The sequence below is a fragment of the Chaetodon auriga genome, chromosome 11 (assembly GCF_051107435.1).
Source record: "Chaetodon auriga isolate fChaAug3 chromosome 11, fChaAug3.hap1, whole genome shotgun sequence".
Lineage (NCBI taxonomy): Eukaryota > Metazoa > Chordata > Actinopteri > Chaetodontiformes > Chaetodontidae > Chaetodon > Chaetodon auriga.
Window position 1 is genome coordinate 219,018 of NC_135084.1, and position 21,843 is coordinate 240,860.

Genomic DNA, 21,843 nt, shown 5'->3' on the forward strand with positions numbered 1-21,843 from the left:
GTTGTAGCACATCCATGAACACAAATCGCAGCAGGCATGTGTGCTCATGACTACCATTGTACAGACCTCTCTCCCGCAGATCATTCAGAAGGTCCATCCAAAATTTAGACCTGAAAACACAAATCTTTTTACTTCTCTCAAGTTTGTGGTTTAGAAATTCTAAAATGTTTGGATATCATGATGAATGTAATTTGTTGTTCATCAAACAACAATGTTCTGAATAAATACAAATATCCATGTCTGATTTTATGGGCATTTGAATGTTGGATGAAAGTGTACTGTATTCTTTAGTCTGTTTTACAGTTAATTTTAAAAATATACTCCTAGCTTGCAAAATACTACGAAAGGAATACGTAAAATGATAATGAATACAAATGAAAATGACACCTCTGTTTGCGGAAATATGACCACCAGCTTTCAATCCTTTGGTTTGCTGTTGAAGAGCCATACAAATGACTTGCAGCCCCAGCATGGTCATCAGTGTGAGATGATCTTAAGGCACAATGGATTGCCACCATTGTGCCATTTTCAGTACCACAGTCTGTGCGAAGTCGCATTGGCATGATTCCATTTTCTGACAGATAGTTCAGATAATATTGAGCAATGACTCCTGGATCATTGTTGCTTGCTCCACATCTTAACCAAAGCACTTTTCGAGAGTACCCATCTATGCAGCCACTTAATCCAAAACCATAGGGTTTTAATTTGTCATAACCATCCACATGCCAGACATGGTTTGGTCCATCAGCACTGTAAACTCTTTTTACAAATTGTCTACTTGCACGAAGTTGACTTCCTTGTGGGTCAAGTTCTCTCATGAGGGCCATGACATCATCCCTCTTAACTGTAAACGCGTACTTCTGGCGCAGTGTCTGCCACATTGAACGGTAGCCATAATGTTGACCTGGACCCCTTAGCTCTTCTTGTATGGCAACACGAACTGTGGCAAGAGGAGTATAGTCTTTCTGCCTGGATAAGGACAAGCTTTTCAGCTTCCTCTTTAGGGAGGAAAGGCTCATTTGTACGTTGTGTTTTGAAGCCAAAAAATCCAAAATTTCAGCATAGCTGTAGTTTTGACGAAAGTAATTCCTAATTAAATCGTCTTCTGTGGAGACTGCTGCTGACCCTGCCAAACAAAATGGGATAAAAAGAGACAATGAGTTTTATTAGAACTTGAATATTTTATCTTGGATGGAGGTTGGGGTCAGAATCTGCATAAGTACTCATGTCTATCCTATATCATTTAAACGCTCTACTGTATCTGCACCTCAGTGAATCGGAGCTGTCAAAAATTAGGTTTACTAGGACCATGGTACAGTCTTATTGACATTTATGCATTTTACATTGTGGCGTGAACTGTATCAATGTTATGGTTATCATATCAGTATTTTATTTAAATGTATATCCTGTATACTTAAAATGCCACTTACTGTCTGCTTGTTCAGCCAAAAATTGCACATTAGAACCACATGAGCCACAGAACACTCGAATACTTTCAAGATCATGTCCACAATAAGGACAAAACATAGTAGCCTGGAACACAGAGGGTAGATCAGTACAATCTAGAAATGTGTTGCCTTCGACAAAAACAGTGGAGACCATTCAACACATCTTATTAATTAACAGCTGTCATCATCAACAAGCACAACATGAAATGTGCAGCGTAGTTATATCTATATCGACTCTGTGGTAAAATACAATAAAATACACGTCACGAAATGTGCAGCGTTGCCCAGTTGCAAGGTGTAAATCGTCCTACAGCATATAAATGACATCACATTACATTACATAATGTATTATAGGCTATAGTACAATTAAATGGCATCACATTACATATATATATATCGTATTATATAGTACAATTAAATGACATCACATTGTATATATATACACATATACACACACACACTGTAGTATAATTTTTCTCAACTGATATGTGAATTGAAGAATTGAGTCAAGCACTGTAATCAATGGTAGTTTTCAGCAGCAAGTATTGTAGCAGAAGTGCGATAGTGCTCAAAAATACAAGAGCAATGTTAGAAATGGAGAAAAGGCACATAGGGGAGTTGAGCTGGTGATGCTGTGCAAGGCTGACACGACACTGTGCAGCAAAAATCAAAAATCAAGAGACCATATGAGCAAATGTCTACAGCATGAATCTTGGTACTTTCCATGGTTCTGCAGGTGTCTCTGTAACCTTGCATAGCCCTATGTGTCCTTATATAACCTTACTGTGTTCAATCTATGTTATTTTATCTATCATCACTCTATGAAAGGATAACAATGTTTTGTTATGTCTTAATGCATACTGATTTCTGGTGATTATTGTGAGTATAAATACTTTTTTAAAAAACAGAGCCCATGACAATCAGAAGTTAATGGTGTAATTGTAAGAGGTAAATACTTTTTAAAAAACAGAGCCTGTGACAATCAGAAGCTAATGGTGAAATTTCAAGGGAATAAGAAGAGTAAAAGTACCTGCAAACCCAGACTAGCAGTCAAGAGATAACATAATGGTGTATGAAAAAGAGAAGGATCAGAAAAAGAGAAGATGCCCCAAGGGAGGGGGTGACCTTGAGCAAACTGTATAAAAGACAAGCGCTGACTCCTGTAAGTTGGAGAGACTTGGAGAACTTCATTGGAGTTACATCTTGTGTGTCTCTGAGTGTTTCCCCTTTGTTATCGATAATAAAGTTGCTTCTCGGACTTCGACTCCTGCAGCCTCTTTTTGAGCATTTTTCTCGGACAGCTGAATTTGATTTACAACAACACACACACACACACACACACACACACACACATATATATATAGTATTATATAGTATAATTAAAATAATTAAATAGCATCACATTACATATATATATATCGTATTATATAGTACGACTAAATGACATCACATTACCGTGCTCGTAACTAACTTTTCTCCATGGACTTTTGATCGACGAAAAAATTCAGCTGTCTCCTCGCCTCTGAGGGTTTCCGAGGCTGACAGCGCCCCCTTCAGGTTTGGCGAACTTCCGACGAAGCGAGTCGTTATGCAGCTGTTTTTTGGTTTACTGTTGCGTTTTGACTTTTCATCATTTTGTGCTTGCCGTGGTTTCCCTCATCGCAGAGCGTTTGGTAAGGATGCATTTGCTTTTGTTCTTGCATGCCGTTTTTTTTCATTTGCACCGCGTTCGTCTTCTTGCAACGTGTTTACTTTGTGTTTGCATTTGTCTCTATGCAGCTCTTCTCGTTCCGATGCAGCGCGTTTGACCCTCCTCGGCCGATCTTCCCGACTTGCAGCTGTTTTCCTGTTGCAGCGCGTTTGACCCTTCTTGGCCACCGTAATCTTAGCTCTAAAACTAAAACTCTAATAGAGTAGAGGCATTTCTCAGGCTGTGTTTAGCAATAAAAATGCATCTCTACAAAAACAAACAACAAAGAAAATATTACTGTTGTTATTTAAATGTTTGTTTACCTGAAGGGCTACAGCCTCAGCAACCTCTCTGGCATGTGTCCTGTCTCTCCTCTGGGGTCAGGAACGGCAGGGTTTTAAACCTGGGGTCGAGAGCTCACGATGTGTAGAGGGTGTTTTCTCCACAGAAGTCACATATCTTTTGTTGAGATCTTGTCTGATGCTTTGTTTGATGTCTCAGACCAATGTTGTGTCGCCAATACTGTCATGTGTGTCATGTAGCAGCTGCGCGAGCAACGGAGCCACAACTGACAGGGTAGGACTCTTCTCCTCCGACATTACTGTGGTCGCCACCTTCATTGGCTTTAAGGCCTGGACACATTGTGTGCTTACGTCAGTTTTGAGTTTGTGGCTCGGAAGCTGCAACATTTTCTGCTTTGTTTCCAAAGCATGGTTTGCCACCGTGCTTCTGTTGAAAAAGGCAGTAATGCATCGCACTCTCGCCATAAGCCTGGCTACTGTTGGCAAGTTTAATGCCCGCTTTGATGCAAGATTGAGTGTGTGGGCGAAACACTTGACATGGACGTATCCCGCTAACTGAATGGCGACACACATATTAGAAGCGTTGTCTGTTACCACAACCAAGTCTTTGTTTGCAATCCCCCACTCTTCTGCTGCATTTCACAGAAGGTCTGCGATGTTGGCCCCGGTGTGGCTTTCATGTACCGCTCGCGTTTGCAGAACATGCGAATGCAGTTCCCAGTCCTCTGTGATGTGGTGTGATGTTACGGTCATGTATGACTCCACTGACCTCGACGTCCAAGCATCACCGACATAAGTCTTTCACCATGAAGTAAACGATGGACTGAGATATCTTCTTGGCACGCTCAGAATATGGAGGTAGCTTTACTACAGATGAACTCTCATGTTTGTGGTGTTCCCAGAGTATTTCACTTTTGCACGGATTCCTTGCAGATCGCGTGTGTCATGTCAATGTCTTTCTTTCCCTCTTTGGAGAAAAATCCCAAATAACTCCAGAAGATTGACTTGAATTTTGATGGCGCGTTTACCAGTTCTTCTTTCTCATTTGTTTCTCCTTCCTCATCTTTGCTGTGCTGTGATCACCTATGACCTACGTCACGTGCCAGCCAAATCTCGCGGCAGCCGCCCCCTCACTGTGTTGAGCTCACCAGACAGTGAACGAGTTGAGTTTATATTTGCAGCCTTAGTTAAGGATGTATGTGACAAAAAATATCAATATTTGGCGTCTCTGAATCGATACAATGTTGCCACGCAAAATATCGTGATATTTCGCTGTATCGATATTTTCCCCCACCCCTAGCTGATACCCAAGTGACACTTTGAAAGGGGACAACCCCATTGGCGGATAAGACAGGCAAGTTATGTGAATACTCAATCCACAATAGAAGAGTGCTCCAACTAGTGGGGTTCTCTGTGGTGACACAGAGCAGGGCTGCCTCCAGATCTTGATTGGTGCGTTCCATCTGACCATTAGACTGAGGGTGATAGCCAGAAGTTAGGCTGATCGTGACTCCCATGGCTTTAGCAATAGCCTTCCACCCATGTGATGTGAACTGGGGACCACGGTCAGAAACAATGTCTGATGGAATGCCATGTAATCTGACCACATGTTGGATTAGTGGATTAGTCTCAAAACCTGATGGGAGTTTAGGAAGGGCAACAAAATGATCTACCACAGTTAAAACCACAGTGTTACCTTTGGAGGGTGGTAAGCCAGTAACAAAGTCCAACACAATGTGAGACCAAGGCCTCCCGGGGACCCGCAGCTTCCAGTTCCCCACGTCGTAATTCTGCTCTGCAGGACAGAGACTACAGGAGAAGACGGCACAGGGGTGCAAACGGTTATCCGGCCCCCACACCAGTGTCTGAAGCATCCACCTCCACCACAAATTGTCTCTCAGGATCTGGCTGCACCAGCACTGGCACAGAAGTAAACAGTTTCTTAAGCTTATTAAAAGTCTGCCTCAGCTGACCAGCCGAACTTCGAAGTCAGTTTGGTCAAAGGTGCGGCAATCTTACTGTAACCCCGGATAAACCGTCAATTGAAGTTAGCGAACCCCAGAAAGCGCTACAACTTCTTACCAGTATCCAGGACTGACCACTGCTCCACCACCCTCATTTTCTTCAGGGTGGCCTTGAGATTGCCCTCCTGAATAATAAATCCTAGGAATTACACTGATTTGGCATGAAATTCACATTTAAACCTTTGGGTTTAATGTTTGCACTTGTTAATATAGAAAGGGGCACCAACCTTCCACAGCTAAGAAGGATTTTATTTATTCTTTTCTTTTAATGCTGATTTAATAGTAATTAATGAATTAATGGTAGATCAGTCTCATCATCTCAAGCGAATGTAGTGGTTTTTAACACTGTTGGTTCAACCATTTTATCTCTAGTTAATACATCTCTCAGATCAGGGTGTGTTCCAGCTGCTTTTAAACATGCCACTGTGCAACCTCTTTTAAAGAAGAGAAATCTGGACACCTCTGTTCTATCCAATTTTAGGCCAATTTCTAAACTCCCTTTTTTATCTAAAGTCTTAGAGAACGTTGTTTTTAATCAACTGAAAACTTTTTTAGATGACTTTAGTATTTATGAAAAATTCCAATCTGGTTTTAAGGCATGCCACAGTACTGAAACTGCCCTTTTAAGAGTTTTTAATGATCTTCTTTTAACAGTTGATTCTGGAATGTCTGCAGTTTTAGTGCTTTTGGATTTGTCGGCAGCTTTCAACACAGTCAACCATGCCATTCTTTTATTGAGGCTGGAACAGTGCGTGGGCATAAAGGGAACAGCCCTGAAATGGTTTGAGTCTTATCTGACTGACAGGAGCTTCTGTGTTCACCTTGGTGAATGCTCGTCACCAGTGGCCCCTCTCTCCTGTGGGGTTCCACAGGGCTCCATATTAGGTCCTGTACTATTTGCCCTGTACATGCTACCCCTGAGGTCAATTTTTAAAAAATCTAATATCTCGTTCCACTGCTTTGCTGATGACATTCAGATCTATTTGCCCTTAAAGGCTAATTGTGCGGACTCTCTGGAACCCTTGTTTATGTGTTTAAAAGACTTAAAATCATGGTTGGGCTTAAACTTCCTCTGTCTTAATGAAGACAAGACCGAGGTTGTTGTATTTGGCTATTCCAACAAGCTGGACTCTTGTACTAGCACTGTTGGCCCTTGAGGGTTGGTCACTCATCCCTTTGTTAAAAACCTGGGTGTGTTCTTTGACAGTGCCTTTGATTTCAACAAGCAGATTAGCACTGTCGTTAAAAACAGTTTCTTCCAATTAAGGATGCTTGCCAAAGTCAAGCCATATCTTCCTCGTGGTGACTTTGAGTCATTCACTCTTTGATCACGACCAGGCTGGACTACTGTAATTCTTTGTATGTTGGCCTCAATGAGTCCTCTCTCCGCCGGCTGCAGTTGGTCCAAAATGGTGCTACTCGGCTTTTAACTGGGACCAGAAAGTGGGAGCATATAACCCCAGTCTTGGCACCACTACACTGGCTTCCTGTTCATTTTAGAATACTTTTTAAGGTTTTATTTCTTGTTTTTAAAGTTTTACATGGGTTGCCCCCCCCCCCCCCTTATTTAGCAGACCTTATTCAGGTCCACAAACCTATTAAAGAACTGAGGTCATCCAGTCAAGTGGTCCTGGAGGTCCCCAGATCCAGACTCAGGACTAAAGGTGACCGAGCCTTTTCAGTGGCAGCCCCCAAACTCTGGAACAGCCTGCCGCTGGACATTAGGGCTGCTCGGACTACGGAATCTTTTAAGTCCCGGCAGAAGACCCATCTTTACTCAGTGGCTTTCAGTTCGGTTGGGCACTGACATCCTGGCTGCATACAGTATATATTGTTTTTTTTTTCATTGTATGTTCATGTATGTTCTTCTTGCAGTGCTTAGAAGTCTGTAAAGCACTTTGGTCAACTTTGGTTGTTTTTAAATGTGCTATATAAATAAAATAAAATTGACCTTGACCATGACCTTGACCTCAAGTCGCCAATTGACAAAAATCAAAATAAAGATAAATAGCAGTTGACATGCATACAATCCTTGCCCCCTTATATCTAAAAAATGGCAGAACATTTGACAATATACTCCACCACGAGAGCTCTTGAGATCACTATCTCTCTTCTGACTTTTCTCAACGGAGACCTAAGGCAATGTGAATTTCTAAAAGATACTTGGTGTTTTCAATAACTGGCAAGGAGGGCATTAATGCTCCCTCTGGTGAAATCAGATTGTAACTACACTATCCACAGTTGAGTGTTTCTCAACAAGAAGTTTGAATCTGAGAACTTCTGGCATTTAATAACAGCTTGGTGTGTGTCGGAGCTGAAAATTTCATTCTGCGAACTTGTGGAAATTTAATTTGAAAAAGGTTATTTTTGTTCATGTGTTCTTGTGTACTTGTGTGTGCTCTCACGGTAGTATGTGTATATTGTAGAGATCTCATGAAGCTAATCTGTTCCATCCGATGTAGCTGCAGGTATGATGAAGGAAGCTGTATGTCTGTATGAAACTGCAATGATATTCAAACAACACTATTTTGTCCTTCAAAAACATCTACATTGTAGTGTTTCTGAGTTGGAAATTTGATGGTAACATCTCTGGGCACATGCCAAGTCAAATAAAGCCATGTTGTCCTTCAAAAGCATTCACATTTGAGTATTTTTGAGCAGGAAATTTCATTCTAAGACCTTCTGGCACATAAGAACAGCATCACCTTAAAATCAGACATTCATGTGATTTTAACGTCATAATCACAGTATATCACTGTCACAACCTCAAAATGATCATTTCCTGTTTGTGCACAATACTTGCAATGTTAGTCAAACAAAACAATTTTGTCCTTCAAGAACATCCACATTGGTGTGTTTCTGAGTTGGAAATATGATTGTGACATCTTTGGGCACAAGACAAGAGCTTCACCTTAAACATTTGCTGTGTGTACACAAAAACTGCAGTGTAAGTCAAATAAAGCCATGTAAATATCCGCATTTTAGTGTTTCCAAGCTGGAATTTGATTGTGACACTTCGGGCACATGATAAGAGCATCGCTGAAGACAGTTTCATATTGACATGGTAAAATGTTCGAGAAACTGCAACTTTCAGCAGGTGTTGTCGACACGTCTGCCTGAAATACGATACTTTTCAAACGTTGGCCACACACAACAAATATTTAATGCTAAACTTCTTACAGTGAGATAAAGTGATGGGCATCACGTTGTGAAGTTCAATAGGGGTATACAGTTTGATAAGAGATACTGTGTAGTTAAGTTGTAGCTAAGTTCACAGGGTGAAACAAATGCTGATGAGGACATTTTGCGGATACATGTAACTCAGTTAAAAACATGTCAGAAATAAGTAGGTTATGCTATAAATAGTATTAAAATAATTTAAATATGGTTTAGTTTAAAAAGATTTAAGCATTAAAAAAAACAAAAGCATTTAAAAAACGTGATGTGTTTTTGTTTGTTTAAAAAGTACAGTGTTTTATTCATGGTACAGTATTTTTAGTTCATTAAGAGTAGGAGTTTAGTTTTGTTTTCATTTGTTTGTGTAAAAAGCAATATGTTACTGGAAACTACTGTCAAAACCAGCATTTATGGGGTTAATTCTAACATTCTGCAGAGCAACGTAGCGGTGTGTTTCTGCAGGGACAATTTAGAGAATGGACGGACCGACAGAAGAGATGGGTGAACACAAACGTGATTCAGAGATTATCTCTATTGTTATATAAGTTTGCAGTGCACAAACCAGTGTGTAGAGGTATCCTATGATTGTTTGCACGACAGTCAGTGTTGGGAGTGAAAGCTGCACATTGGAAAAAATGGGTGAATGTCTTTTGATGCGTATCCTGGGCGGGCCCCGAGGTTTCCTCCTGGCTGGACATGCTTGGAACACCTCCCTGGGGAGACATCCAAGAGGCATCCTCATCAGATGCCCAAACCACCTCAACTGGCTCCTCATCCTATCTCTAAGGCTGAGCCCAGACATCCTGGGGCCCAACCCTCACCGGGAACAGGTCTGACTTACTACCGGCTACACAGACCAGACTCACACTCCTTCGTTACAGGGACTGGATGGCCTCCAACAGGGGACCCCATACTCCTGGAGCATCCCCCACAGGATGGCCCTGGGAAGACAGTCATAAGCCTTCTCCAGATCCACAAAACAGGTGGACCGGTTTGGCAAACTCCCATGCTCCCTCCAGCACCCTAGCAAGGGTATAAAGCTGGTCCACGGTTCCACGGCTGGGGTGAAAACCACATTGCTCCTCCTCCCTCTGGTGTAGACCTTGTTGGGGAGTTTGAGGAGTGTGATCCCTGTGTAGTTGGAACACACCCTCTGGTCCCCTTTCTTGATGATGGGGACCACCACCCCGGTTTGCCACTCCAGTGGCACTGCCCTCGATGACTACGCAGTGTTGCAGAGCTGTGTCAACCAAGACAGCCCTACAACATCCAGAGCCTTGAAATACTCAGGGCGGATTTCATCCACCCTCGGGTCTCCACTGCCCCGGAGTTGTTTAATTACTTCAGTGACTTCAGCCCCACAGACTGGACGAGCCTTCCCCAGGCCCCCCTGGATCTGCTTCCTCTGAGGAATATGTGTTGGGGGGATTGAGAAGGTCCTCGAAGTATTCCTTCCACCACCCGACTATACACCTGAATATATTCCCAGGTGATGTCAGCAGTTTCCCGCCACAGCTCTGCTCCTCCCTTCACCCGCCCAAGACCTGTTCTCCAACCTGACAAGAAGACTGTCGACACCCGGTGCCTTTTATCTTGTGTTTCTAGAGTAATGTGTTTTTGCAGACAAGTAAGGAATTGTTAATACATCATTTCCTAAAGTATGGCAGAGTTGTCTGACAGCTTGGTTACTGATTTGATTAATGGTTTAGAGTTGTGTTTGCATTGATTACAGTGGCTGAACAGGCTAATCATCAACTAATTGGACAGTAGGAATGATGATGTGCTTGATGGTGTTATTAATGACTCTTGATGAACCTTGAACGGTCACCATTCTTGTTGTCCTTTTTGCACTTACCTTTTGTAAATAACATTAACAGTAATTCAAACACAAAAAGCTAAAAATTCTCTATATTTATCTCCTCTTTCTGCCAGCTACTGTGTGTCTGGAGTGTATCTAGTGCCAAGAGGAGAAAAGCAGTCAAACCTTAAAAAGTTTCTCATCAGTGTGTTTAATGTTTAACAAGTAATTTTTGTGACTGCTCTCATGATCTCAGACTTAAATGCTAATAGTTAAATGGGTGCTGAAACTTGTTAAAATAAGTCATCTCCATCCTGCTTCAGTGATTACTGCCCTATTGCACTGACCTCCTCCATCATGAAGTGCTTTGAAAGGCTAGCCATGCAACAAAGAAGATCCATCCTCCCCCCTCTCTTAGACCCAGTTCAGTTTCCTTATTAGGCCAACTGGTCCACTGATGATGCAGTCTCCTCTGCTCTCAACTCAGCCTTCGCCCACCTGGACACAAGAGAATCTTACGTGAGAATGTTGTTCATAGAATTCAGTTGAGCATCCAACACTGTCATCCCTCAGCAGTTACCAGCTTAACACCTTTCTCTGTAATTGGTGAAGCAATTCTGGGTGTGCATGTCACTGAGGACCTCCCATGAACAAAAAACACTGCATCAGTGGCTAAGAAAACCCAGCAGCGCATAGTGAATACAGCTGGAAAGATCATTGCTGTCTCCCTTCCCTCTTGGACATATACAACACCCGCCTTACTCCCAAAGCATTCAGCTATGTGGGCAACTCAACCCATCGCTCACACAGACTTTTCAGCCTCCAACCATCTGGGAGAAAATACTGGAGCCTCCGCGCAAGCTCCACCAGACTGAGCTATTTATCCTGTCACTTTTTATGTTTCTTGGTACTTTTCAGTAGTTTGGACCCCTGTATTTATTTTATACACTTGTCCTGTTTTATCTTTATTGTTGTACTGTTATTGTTTTTACCTATTCAATGTATATGTCCTTCCTAACTCATGAATATTCTCAATCTCTTCGTCAGTATTCTGAATAGCAGATGCTGGAATAAGATTTTGGCCCTCTAAATTTCACTGTTCACTGAAATGTCCCCAGCAATGTCCTCAGCATCTGACACAGTTTCCTGTATGGGAGTGACGCTATGCTCGCATGTTTAAGAACATTCAGATTTCATATCCTTAAATGAGCCACAACTCAGATGTGCAGAACGACTGTGTTTACGGGACCCAATTTAAGGTCGCAACCAGCTCTTTCACACAGTCACACAGGTGTTCACTGTATTTTAGTGTTGCTTAAGCCATATCCTGAGCAGCTCATGGTGTCCCATTATGGTGAGACTGCAGCACATCCAGAAAACATGTGCTTACAACCTATTCCATCATACTTGAAATCACAACTGAACGGATTCTCAGTAAGTGAGACGGCAATAACACTGTATCTTAAAAATCAAACCGGCATATATCCACCATGAAACTAATAGCGTAATGTTAACGATACTATATGGCATATTAGCCTGTAATAAGTTCAGTCATGCCTGCAAATGGAGACCACATTTCATTCCAACACACTTTTGCAAGTGTCGCTAATGAAACACAATTTTGTTAGAGTGAGTCAGAGAGTCAAATTATATTGAACACTTACCTTGCTAAAATTGACTGGACCTTTCCAGTAAGAAACTGCGGTCAAGCCAGCCATCATTCGCAAGTCTACCCTTAAATTTGAAGTGCATGCGTATTCTTCTTTTTACGGTAAATGCATAGAAATGGTCAAGAGTATTTTTAGATGTATTTGGCCAGATTTCTCAATCTCAAATTGCAGACTTTAAGTCTTACCTAAAGAGAAGCTATGGAATCTTAACTGTACTGGAGCATCACGCATGTGTCACAATTTAACAAACCACACAGAACTTGGTGAAAGTTTTCAAAATAATATATTAACACAAAGCACACACCAAATGCATTGCTGTAGATGCAATTGGTCAGGAAGTTAACTAGGATTTGATGAGCCAGGTTAACTTTCGTCAGTCTCTTCACTGTTGAGCCTCCTTTATTAAGGTGGACAAGTTGAGGGTCCAGGAGAAGTCCTCACAGATGTGGACGCCCAGGAACTTGAAGCTGGAGACATGTTTAACCTCAGCATTCTCACATAGTTGTTGCTGTTGTCCAGGTGCGTCAAAGTAGAGTGCAGTGCCATGGAGATGGCATCCTCCGTCAACCTGTTTGGTCGGTAGGCAAAAGGATAGGGATCCAGTGTGGGGGGAAGACAGCATTTGAGGTGGGCCAAGACCAGCCTCTTGAAGCACTTGTTGATGATGAGGGTGAGTGCGACAGGGCAGAAGTCCCACTGGCCCACTGCAGCTGACTGCTTCGGTACCGGCATGATGGTGGTGGTCTTGAGGCACATGGGGACTGCTGCCTTGGCTCACTGGGCAGGTTGAAGATGTCAGTGAAGACCCCGGCAGCTGTTATGCACAGGCCTTGAGCACACGGTCGGGTATGTCGTCAGGGCCAGTAGCCTTATGGGCGTTCACCCTGCTGACTGCAGAACACATGCCATAAGTGGAGAGCATGAGGGGCTGTTCATCTGGGTGGGGAGCAGTTTTGATGGCTGGTTGTTTGTTGTCCCTGTTGAAGCAAGCGTAGTAGTTGGCATTGCTGATTGTCGGGGCTGTCTTTTTTGGCTGAGTCTGTGATGGCCTGGATGCCCTGCCACATGCGATGGGGGTCGGTGTTGTTGTGGAAGTGCTGCTCAATCTGTAGCTTGTGAGCATGTTTAGTTTCCCTGATGCCCCTCTTCAGGTTAGCTCTGGATGAGCTGTAAGCCGCTGCGTCACCAGATCTGAAGGCAGGGTCACGTTCCTTTAGTAGGAGGTGGACCTTACTGTTCATTCAAGGCTTCTGGATGGGGAAAGTTCTTATCTGGTTGGAGTGGTTGAAGTCGCCAGCAACAATAAAGGCTCCATCAGGGTGTGCAGTTTGTGGTTTGTGGATAGCAAAATACAGTTCTTTCATTGCTAATTTAGTGGATGTGACCTCTCTAAGCAGATAAAAAGGCCTGCACTTGATCATCAGATTGTTCACGTAGATACACAGTCCACCACCCATGGTCTTACCAAAGTGCTCTGCCGTTCTGTCCACTCTGAAGACATGGCGTCCCTGCAGCTCTATCACATTGTTTGGGATGCTGTTGTTAAGCCACGTTTCAGTAAAAATCATGATGTTGCAGTCCATAAACATTCTCTGTGATTTGATCCAAAGTAGTAACTCATCCATTTTGTTCGCCACAGACCAAACATTGGCGAGGAAGATACTGCTACCGGTATCCCCGGTGTGGAGTTAGCTGTAGCTTAGTCTATAGACCTCTGCGCTTCCCTCTCTTTTGTTTACGATCTTGATGCCACCGCTGGTTGCTTCCAGTCGGCATAGCTGAGTCAGTTGGCCTTCCTGTCCTGGCGATCTCTTGGGGGAGCTGAAGTTTGTTGAATACACTGCTTGTGCATCGAAATCTTGGATCCAAAAGTTGCTGTCTGAAAAAACAAAAAAAACACAAAAACACACTCAGAAAAAAAAAACAGCGGGAGCTGTTGTAACTAGCTGCCGCTTGTGTGGCGTCACCTTGAAGCAGAAAACTGGTCTAGTTATCCACTTTAGTTTTTTTGGCTGAAATTGCAGCCACATAGACTTTCAGGGTGGATGCAGAGAGCTATTTGGCTAGCAGGGACTGCAAAAAATGTAATGGCATTGGCACAGAGGAACTCTCAGAACCACTTTTTGAGCTCAACACCATTCTGAAAAAATCTTCCACCTATTGGAATAAAGGGCCCTGGAAAAGGCTGCTCTCCTGTCCTTTATGTTCTGAAATACTGACTGATTGCAGGCTCCTAGGACTGGGTCATGCTCCTCAGGGGCTACAGCTGCAGACATTCTGGGCTTGGGTTTCAGTTGTGAGAGTAGGTCTCGCCTCCTGGGCAGGCACCAAGGAACCCCATCTAGAAGCCTGTGTGTGCCAGGGAACTGTGGCCCCCCTGGACAAACTGGGGCGACCAACAGAAGTCTGTGGTTCCCATGCTGCTCTCCATGCAGTATCACCTCTATCAGTGGAATGGTAGGAAGCCAGGGGGAGGTGGAGGTGGAGGTGGAGAAGGCGGTCTGGCCATGGGTGTGCCCGGGTGTCCTGTCCTAGCGGACTTGAGGTCTCCCTCAGGATGAACCAGTTGTGACAGTAGGTGTAGTACTGCAAGGCATCAGGTCCACCTCTGCCATGCCATATTTCCTCTACCACCTCTGGGTGGAGTCTCCATTCCCCTGAGGGAGGACCAAAACCTCATGAAAACCTGTGGGGCTAGGGAAACCTTGCCTTCGAATGCAAAGCACGGATATTGTCTGTGATGTTGTGCTACCGGCACATGAAAATATGCATCCTTCAAATTGATGGTTGTGAACCAGCTTTGTGGTTGTCACGGATTGGAGCACATCTGCCACAGTCAGCATATGGAAGGGCAACACCTTCAGAAATTTGTTCAGCATCTACTCCTTTGATGGTGTCCTTCTCAGGGAGGGTGGCCATTTCCTGTCTGAGTGCCAGGGATCCACTCAAGACTGGGGGCAAGTGGCAGAGAAGCATGGCCACAACCCAAGGGTCTGTTGTGCAGCTCTCCCAGCAGCTGGGGTGTGGTTGGGAGAAGCATCTAACCATCAGCCCTGGGGGCTTCAGAGGTTGCCCGTTGGGATTCAACGGGCCAAGGGCACGGGAACCAGAATCTTTACCCTTTTGCACCTGAGGGACCATTTGGGTGGGAGGCCTGTGATGGTCAGGCTACTCAAAAACAGTTCCTCCAGAACGTACCAGCTGGAGCAGCTGCAGTTGGACACTCATCCACGCCTAAGCACACCAGCGCCACATGGACCACTGGCTTCCTGACTGGGAACTGGTGTCAGAAGTGTGAGAGGGAGCCTCTACCCATTGTTACCCTGGTCCACCCTCGCAGAACTGGCCACAGGCTGCCCTTGTAAACAGGGAATCCTCATCCCATCCAGGTGGGGTAGGGGTCTGAGCCTGTGGGTTTCCCACCTGGGCCAAAGACCCTTACCCTGGTTGAAGCAGATTTTTAATCTCAGCAAATTCTGAGATTAAGGTATAAACCGATGCTGATTAAGCAAGCAGTGTTTTTATAGACCCTCAAAACTGAGAAAAATTACCATGTTATGGTGAAAACATTAGACTTTCTTTTTAGAGTTTCTCTAAAATTTTACAGCGAAATTGTTTGATTTTTAGTCAGAGTAGTCCTGAACTCAAATCTATCAGTTGTCAGAAATTATAGAGCAATGTGTTTTCATAGACCCTCAAAATTGAGAATTTTATTATTGTCAAGGTGAATGATACTTTTCTCTAAATTCATGCAGTAAAAATGTTTAGTTTTAAAGATTGTGTTTTTATATATGAGATATGGTTGATATGTTATGATGTTGTTATTTTAATCTGATTAATCTTATTTCCAGGTATGTACTTGCTATGTGCTTTGCGTTAATATATTATTTGGAAAAACAGACATAGTCAAACATAACAATGTGTTCAAAACATAGTCATTTGTTCAAATTGTGACGCATGCATGATGCTCCGGTACAGTTAAGCAGCTAAGATTTCATATCTTCTCTTCCAGTAAGACTTAAAGTCTGCAACTTTCTCATTTTTGTGAAGTGAGAAATCTGTCAAAAAAAAAAAAAAGGCTAACTGACAACTCGCTCTTGGCCATTTCTATTCATTTACCGTAAAAGGGAGAATACACATGCACTTCAAATTTAAGGGCAGCTGATTTAACCACAGATTTGTGAATGATGGCTGGATTGATTGCAGTGTGTCAAGCGAGGTTATGTTCATGCCATGCATGTTCAGGCTAGTGATGGGCACGGCAGTTCTTTTAGATGTACTGAATCTCGAGAATCAGTTCACTAGAAAGATTCGTTCAAAAGATTCGTTCACCGAATCACCGAATCATTCAGTGCTTGGCAGGAGGAGCCTGCGACTCCTGAATTGATATACGGCTGAACGGTTCAGGTTTCAGTTCAGTTCACAGCTTCCAGGACCGGGAGACGAGAGTGTCGTGACTGTGTTGCTTTGACAAACACATTTGTAAATATAAAACTCATTTATAAATCATGATGTTTTAAGTGTCCTGTGGTATGCTATTTAACTGGTCTACTCGGCAAATTGGGCTCAGTGAGTGATCCGTTCACTGAACGTATACCCCACAGTACATTCAGTGAAGGATTCACACTGAATATGCACCGTTCCCTTGCAAATTGTCGCAATGAGATGATCAGACAGTCATGCATTTTCTCAAACTGCGGGTTTTATACACTACTTGTTACATGCTGTGTCCTACTGTACGTGAGTTGTTGCGGTGGCAAATTTTGCAGAGTTTAAAAAAAAGTTAGTTTTCTCCGAGGTACACTTGAACATAACACACCCCTATCTCCCTCCGTCGCTCCTGCCTAGTGCCTGCTACAGCTGGTGAGTCTCACTCTCTTCTCATTGCTGCCAGCCTAACGTTTTAAGTTTGTTTATCTGGAAACTAAATCTGTTAAAACAACGGGGAACAACGGTCGCCATGAAAGTGTATCCCTCAGAGGAAAATGATTCAGGAGAGTATAGTTCACTGAGTGATTCATGCGTCGGTGACGCGGCGCAGTCGGCGCGCGCGGTCCCTCCCTCAAGTGATTCGTTCGTTTCCAACTGAACTGAGAAACGAACAAATCACTTGAGGAAGTGATTCGGTTCAGTACGTTCACTTAAAAGATTTGTTCTTTTAAACGAATCGTTCGCGAACGAGACAACACTAGTTCAGACATCTTTTGGACATGGGGTAAAACTGAGAGCATTTATTTTCTTTCTGTCTTCGACAAAATTGTCTGTGACAACTGATTGTTGCAAAAGTGCTTTGGTAAAATGTGCATAACTGAACATATTACAGGCTAATATGCCATAGTATGCTGAGCATTAGCTAACACTAATGTTATGCTGTTAGATTCGTGGTAGATGTGTGCCAGTTGGATTTTTAAGACATTATGGCTTTTTCATTTGTGCAGAATCCATTCTGTTGTAATTTCAAGTTTGTTGGAACTGGTTGTAACCAGGTGTTTTCTGGATGTGCAGCAGTCTCATTTCTATTGCTACCTGTTCATTTTGAGCTTGTGACACTGAGAAACTGTGATTGTGATAGATTCACAGCAACATCACTATTTTTTCTGAAAGTGTTGTTAAGTGGCAAAAGGTCTAAGAAACCAACTCAGAACACTCCAATGTGGAGGTTCCTGAAGGACAGAATAGTTTTATTTCAGTTACCTTGCAAATATTGCGCACATACAGTAAATGTTCATTTTGAGCTTGTGATGCTGAGATTCTGCGATTTTGATACGAAAATCACATGAAGCAGTGGGGAAAACAACATGTAGAACCACAATATTTTCAGATCTAACTCAAGAATTATTTTCACTGAAATTATGACCAGAGAGATTTAAATATATGGGACTTCAAAAGATTTTCTGCTAAAAAAAAATAAACAGGTAGGCATAAACTACAGGAGAAGGCAGCGGCAAAATTCAACAAAACAAAGAAACTAACAAAACACTGCGGAACAGGCAGGAAAAAAAAGCATGTTCAGATGACATACCAGGCTTTTGTTCTTGCAGAGCAGGAAAAATCAGTCTTACCCCTTTTCAGCTGCACTTGCCACAGCTTTAATTTCACTTCAAATGGTTTCACATTTGAAAGCAAATCACATGGACACTTGGTATCATTGAGTTTCCACATCAGGTTTTCCATCATCTCTATGAATTATTCCAGACAAACAGACACTTTGCCACAAATTTTCCTTCATACTTCGTGCTAGCGGCTCTACAGTAACAACAAGGCGCACCTTCATAAATTCTCTCTCTGAAGGAATGAATGAATTTCAGCTTCTTAGCTATTAGCTCTCTCACCACAAAACTTGCATACATAACTTTGTCTCTGTGGAGAACTGCACATCCCCTCCTTTTCCCAATCGTGCCCCTGTGTTTTTCATCTCCTTTTGTCCTGTCTGTCTTTCCTCAGTCTGTCATGTCTGCGTCACTGCAGGGCATGGCTGACTGGTTGGACCCAGCCTCCTCTCCTGCTGAGCACAGCTGCGCTCAATCAAGTAATCAAGATTCACCTTCCTACACAGTATACAAGCACTAGTGTTTCAGCCAGTATTTGTTGAATCGTCAGTCTACCTGTGTGGTTATGACCAAGACCTGAAAGATTGTCTTGTGAAAGTGTGGTCTTGTGAAAGCTGCTTGTCAGGTGCCCAAACTCCACTGAAGAGTGTTAACAATAACCAAGCATATTTGCTCTTGCAGATCATTGAGTTTAGCATGTTTTAAACTAGAATGAGGCTTCAGATTGGGCTGTTTCATCACTGTGATTATGTCCTTCAAGCTGACTTAGGCACAGTGAAATGCCGGATTCCCCACCCAAGGACTAAGATCTTCTAGGAAAAACTACAGCACCAGTTACTGCAGTAGTCAAAATACTCAGAAATCAGGTCAGTGAGTCAATACCTTGACCTCAGATGGATGTGTCTATCCAAAACGACTGACAAGAAACAAACAGAAATCCATGCTTTTCCTTCATATTGGTGTGTCTCACACACAGGTTTGTCTAAGAGCTTCTTGGAACACTCACTCTGCAATATTATAGCAGTACTAACCTGATTTTCTGAGCCTTCAAATAGGCAAAGGTCTATAGCCAACAATTCGACATATGCTGTTTATAGACAAGGACTGATAAGAAACAAAAAGAAATCCATGTTTTCCTTCATATTCATTGTTTTTCATGTTTCTGACCTAGAAATGTCTTTAAGACCTTGGTAAAATCTACAGCTTCAGCAATTGCAGTGGTCAAAATAAGCCTTTATCAGTATAAAAACAAAATGTTTTCTTTAATATTCATACAGTTTTTCATGCTCTTGATCTAAAAATGTTTTTTGAAGAGCTTCTGGGAAAAACTACACTTTACTTTAGGAGTCAAAATCAACACAAATAAGTAAAATCACACCTGCGACGGAAATATCCTGCCCATAGACAAGGATTCATAAGAAACCCATAGAAATCCAATATGTTTCTGAACTAGAATTGTCATGTAAGAGCTTCAGAGAAGAAACAATAGCCTTAGTTACTGCAGTGGTCAAAATAAGCATAAATCAGTAAATTAGTCTTTAGATGGATCTGCGGTGTTATACACATGACTGATGGGAAACAAATAGATCTATGTTTTCCTACATAGGCCTTCACTTTTCATGTTTCGGAACGGAATGGCATTTCAAATAGTGTTTGGGAAGACATTACAGCATTACTTACTACAGCAGTCAAAATAAACGTATATCAGGTTTCAAATACACGTATGGTCTCTACAGATAATGATTGACAAGAAACAACCAGAAATCTGTATTTTCCTTTATATTCATTCAGTTTTTATGTATTTTGACTACAGTTTCTTGGAAGAAACTACAGCTTCAGTTACTACAGTGGTCAAAATGCACATATGCTATATGTGGATCGGTCAAACGCACAGAAATAATTTCACAAAGTGTGTGCATGTTTGTGTAGTGATAATAAAAGTATGTCTCTTCTTCTTCTCACCTGATCACACACCTGAGGCTCATAGCAATCCAGTGCAGTATTTAAGATGCTCTGCTGCGCCCTCTCTTTGCCAGACTGTGTTTGTTCCCATGCCGACTCTCCAGCTATTTCATATAGACTGATCACCCGTTGCCAAACTTGCCTGTTTCTGACCAAGCCTGTTCTCCTGTTCCCTGATAAATATTGCAGATTTTTGTCCCCAACCACAAGTCTTGCTTTATCCTTCCTGGATCTTTGTTTGCCCAAGACTGTTTAGTGTATGCCACACCAAACACTGAAAAAGACTCGGAGATGGATCTGCATTTCCTGGATCTTTGCCTGCCTGTTGAGTACTTGGAATTTGATTCACTGTATCTTACCAAAGACTGTGGACTGCTAATATGGTCCTCCCAAGTCGAAGATTAAAGTCACTATAAACTATATGTGAGTTGTGGTGGTTCTGCACTTGGGTCCAAAACCCCCCTCGTTACATATGCTATTAGTACTGACAAGAAAGAAAACGCAATCCATGTTTTGTGTCATATTCCTTCAATTTCTAGTTCTGAAGTGGATAAGGTGTTTCGAAACATATTTCCCTGTTTTGTGTGATTGGCTGAGAAGTAGAGCAGCAAGGCTAAAGGGGGTTTATGTTTGTACATTGCTACATTAAGCAACACAATGACTGAGACTGGAGAGAGTAGATGCAGGACACGTTAACGGAATTAGATGACAGAAGCAAAGTTCAGATAATCAGGTAAGCTGCCCTGTGTTGGTTTAGTGGAGACACCTCAACCTCATGTTATCTGTTCCTGTGGCAGGGGAATAATCTGGGCTCCATTGAGTTGTCAAATGCACATTGTGTCCTCATCTTCTTCCACCTGCTTAGCTACCCCATAACACTACAATACTAATTATTAATATATTGTTTTTTGTGTATGTGTCTAAAAAATACACTAATGACAGCTTGTAGTTGATTGTCAGCTGTAGCTGTTAAGGTTGTTGGGTGACAGGAGCAGCATTTCATGATGCAAAGGTAAGGCCAGACCATCGCATTTAACGACAATCCTTACAAAGGCCACATGTTTGCAGACTGTGTCCTTCAAGTGATGCAGTCCCTGAATTCAGACACAAGTAGTATGTAAGCACATGGCACAGAGGAGGTTTCAAGTTGAGAACAGGTGTAGAAAATGGGCAAGTCTCATGCCTGAGGAATATCAGTATAGTTCTCACTTTAAACCAGAATGTGAGGATGCAAATGCAGAAGTTGGTGTTGATTGGTCAAAGGAGAGTTAAGAAAATGTGTAGAGGAAGGAAGGTCCCAGGATGTAGAAGTGGGTGTCTATTAATAACAGTGTGGCTGTTAGTGGTGAATTAACACAGGTGAGAAATGTGAGAGGTGAGAGACCTGCCCCTTTGTGAGACAATGCTTTAAGTCTTTAGTTACTCACTTGTAAATTAGGTGGCGAGACTCGCAGGGCATCCTTCCACACTGGGAGTGTTGGGCCTTGTGATGGCTACAACTGCTGGCTTAGTATAGGATTTTCTTTATTTCTTTAAATTATAGTAGATTTTTGGTGTTCTGTTTAAGCTATAATGGCCTGAGTTAAGTTCTGTTTAGTTGACCTCTTTTTGTGGGCCCAGAACTTTTATGTATTGACTAATGTTTGTGTAAATCTTTCTTTGTGAAAATCCATCTGGGACTCCTCATGCCTGTCTGCTTGGTCCCTCACAGGCCTTGAAGAT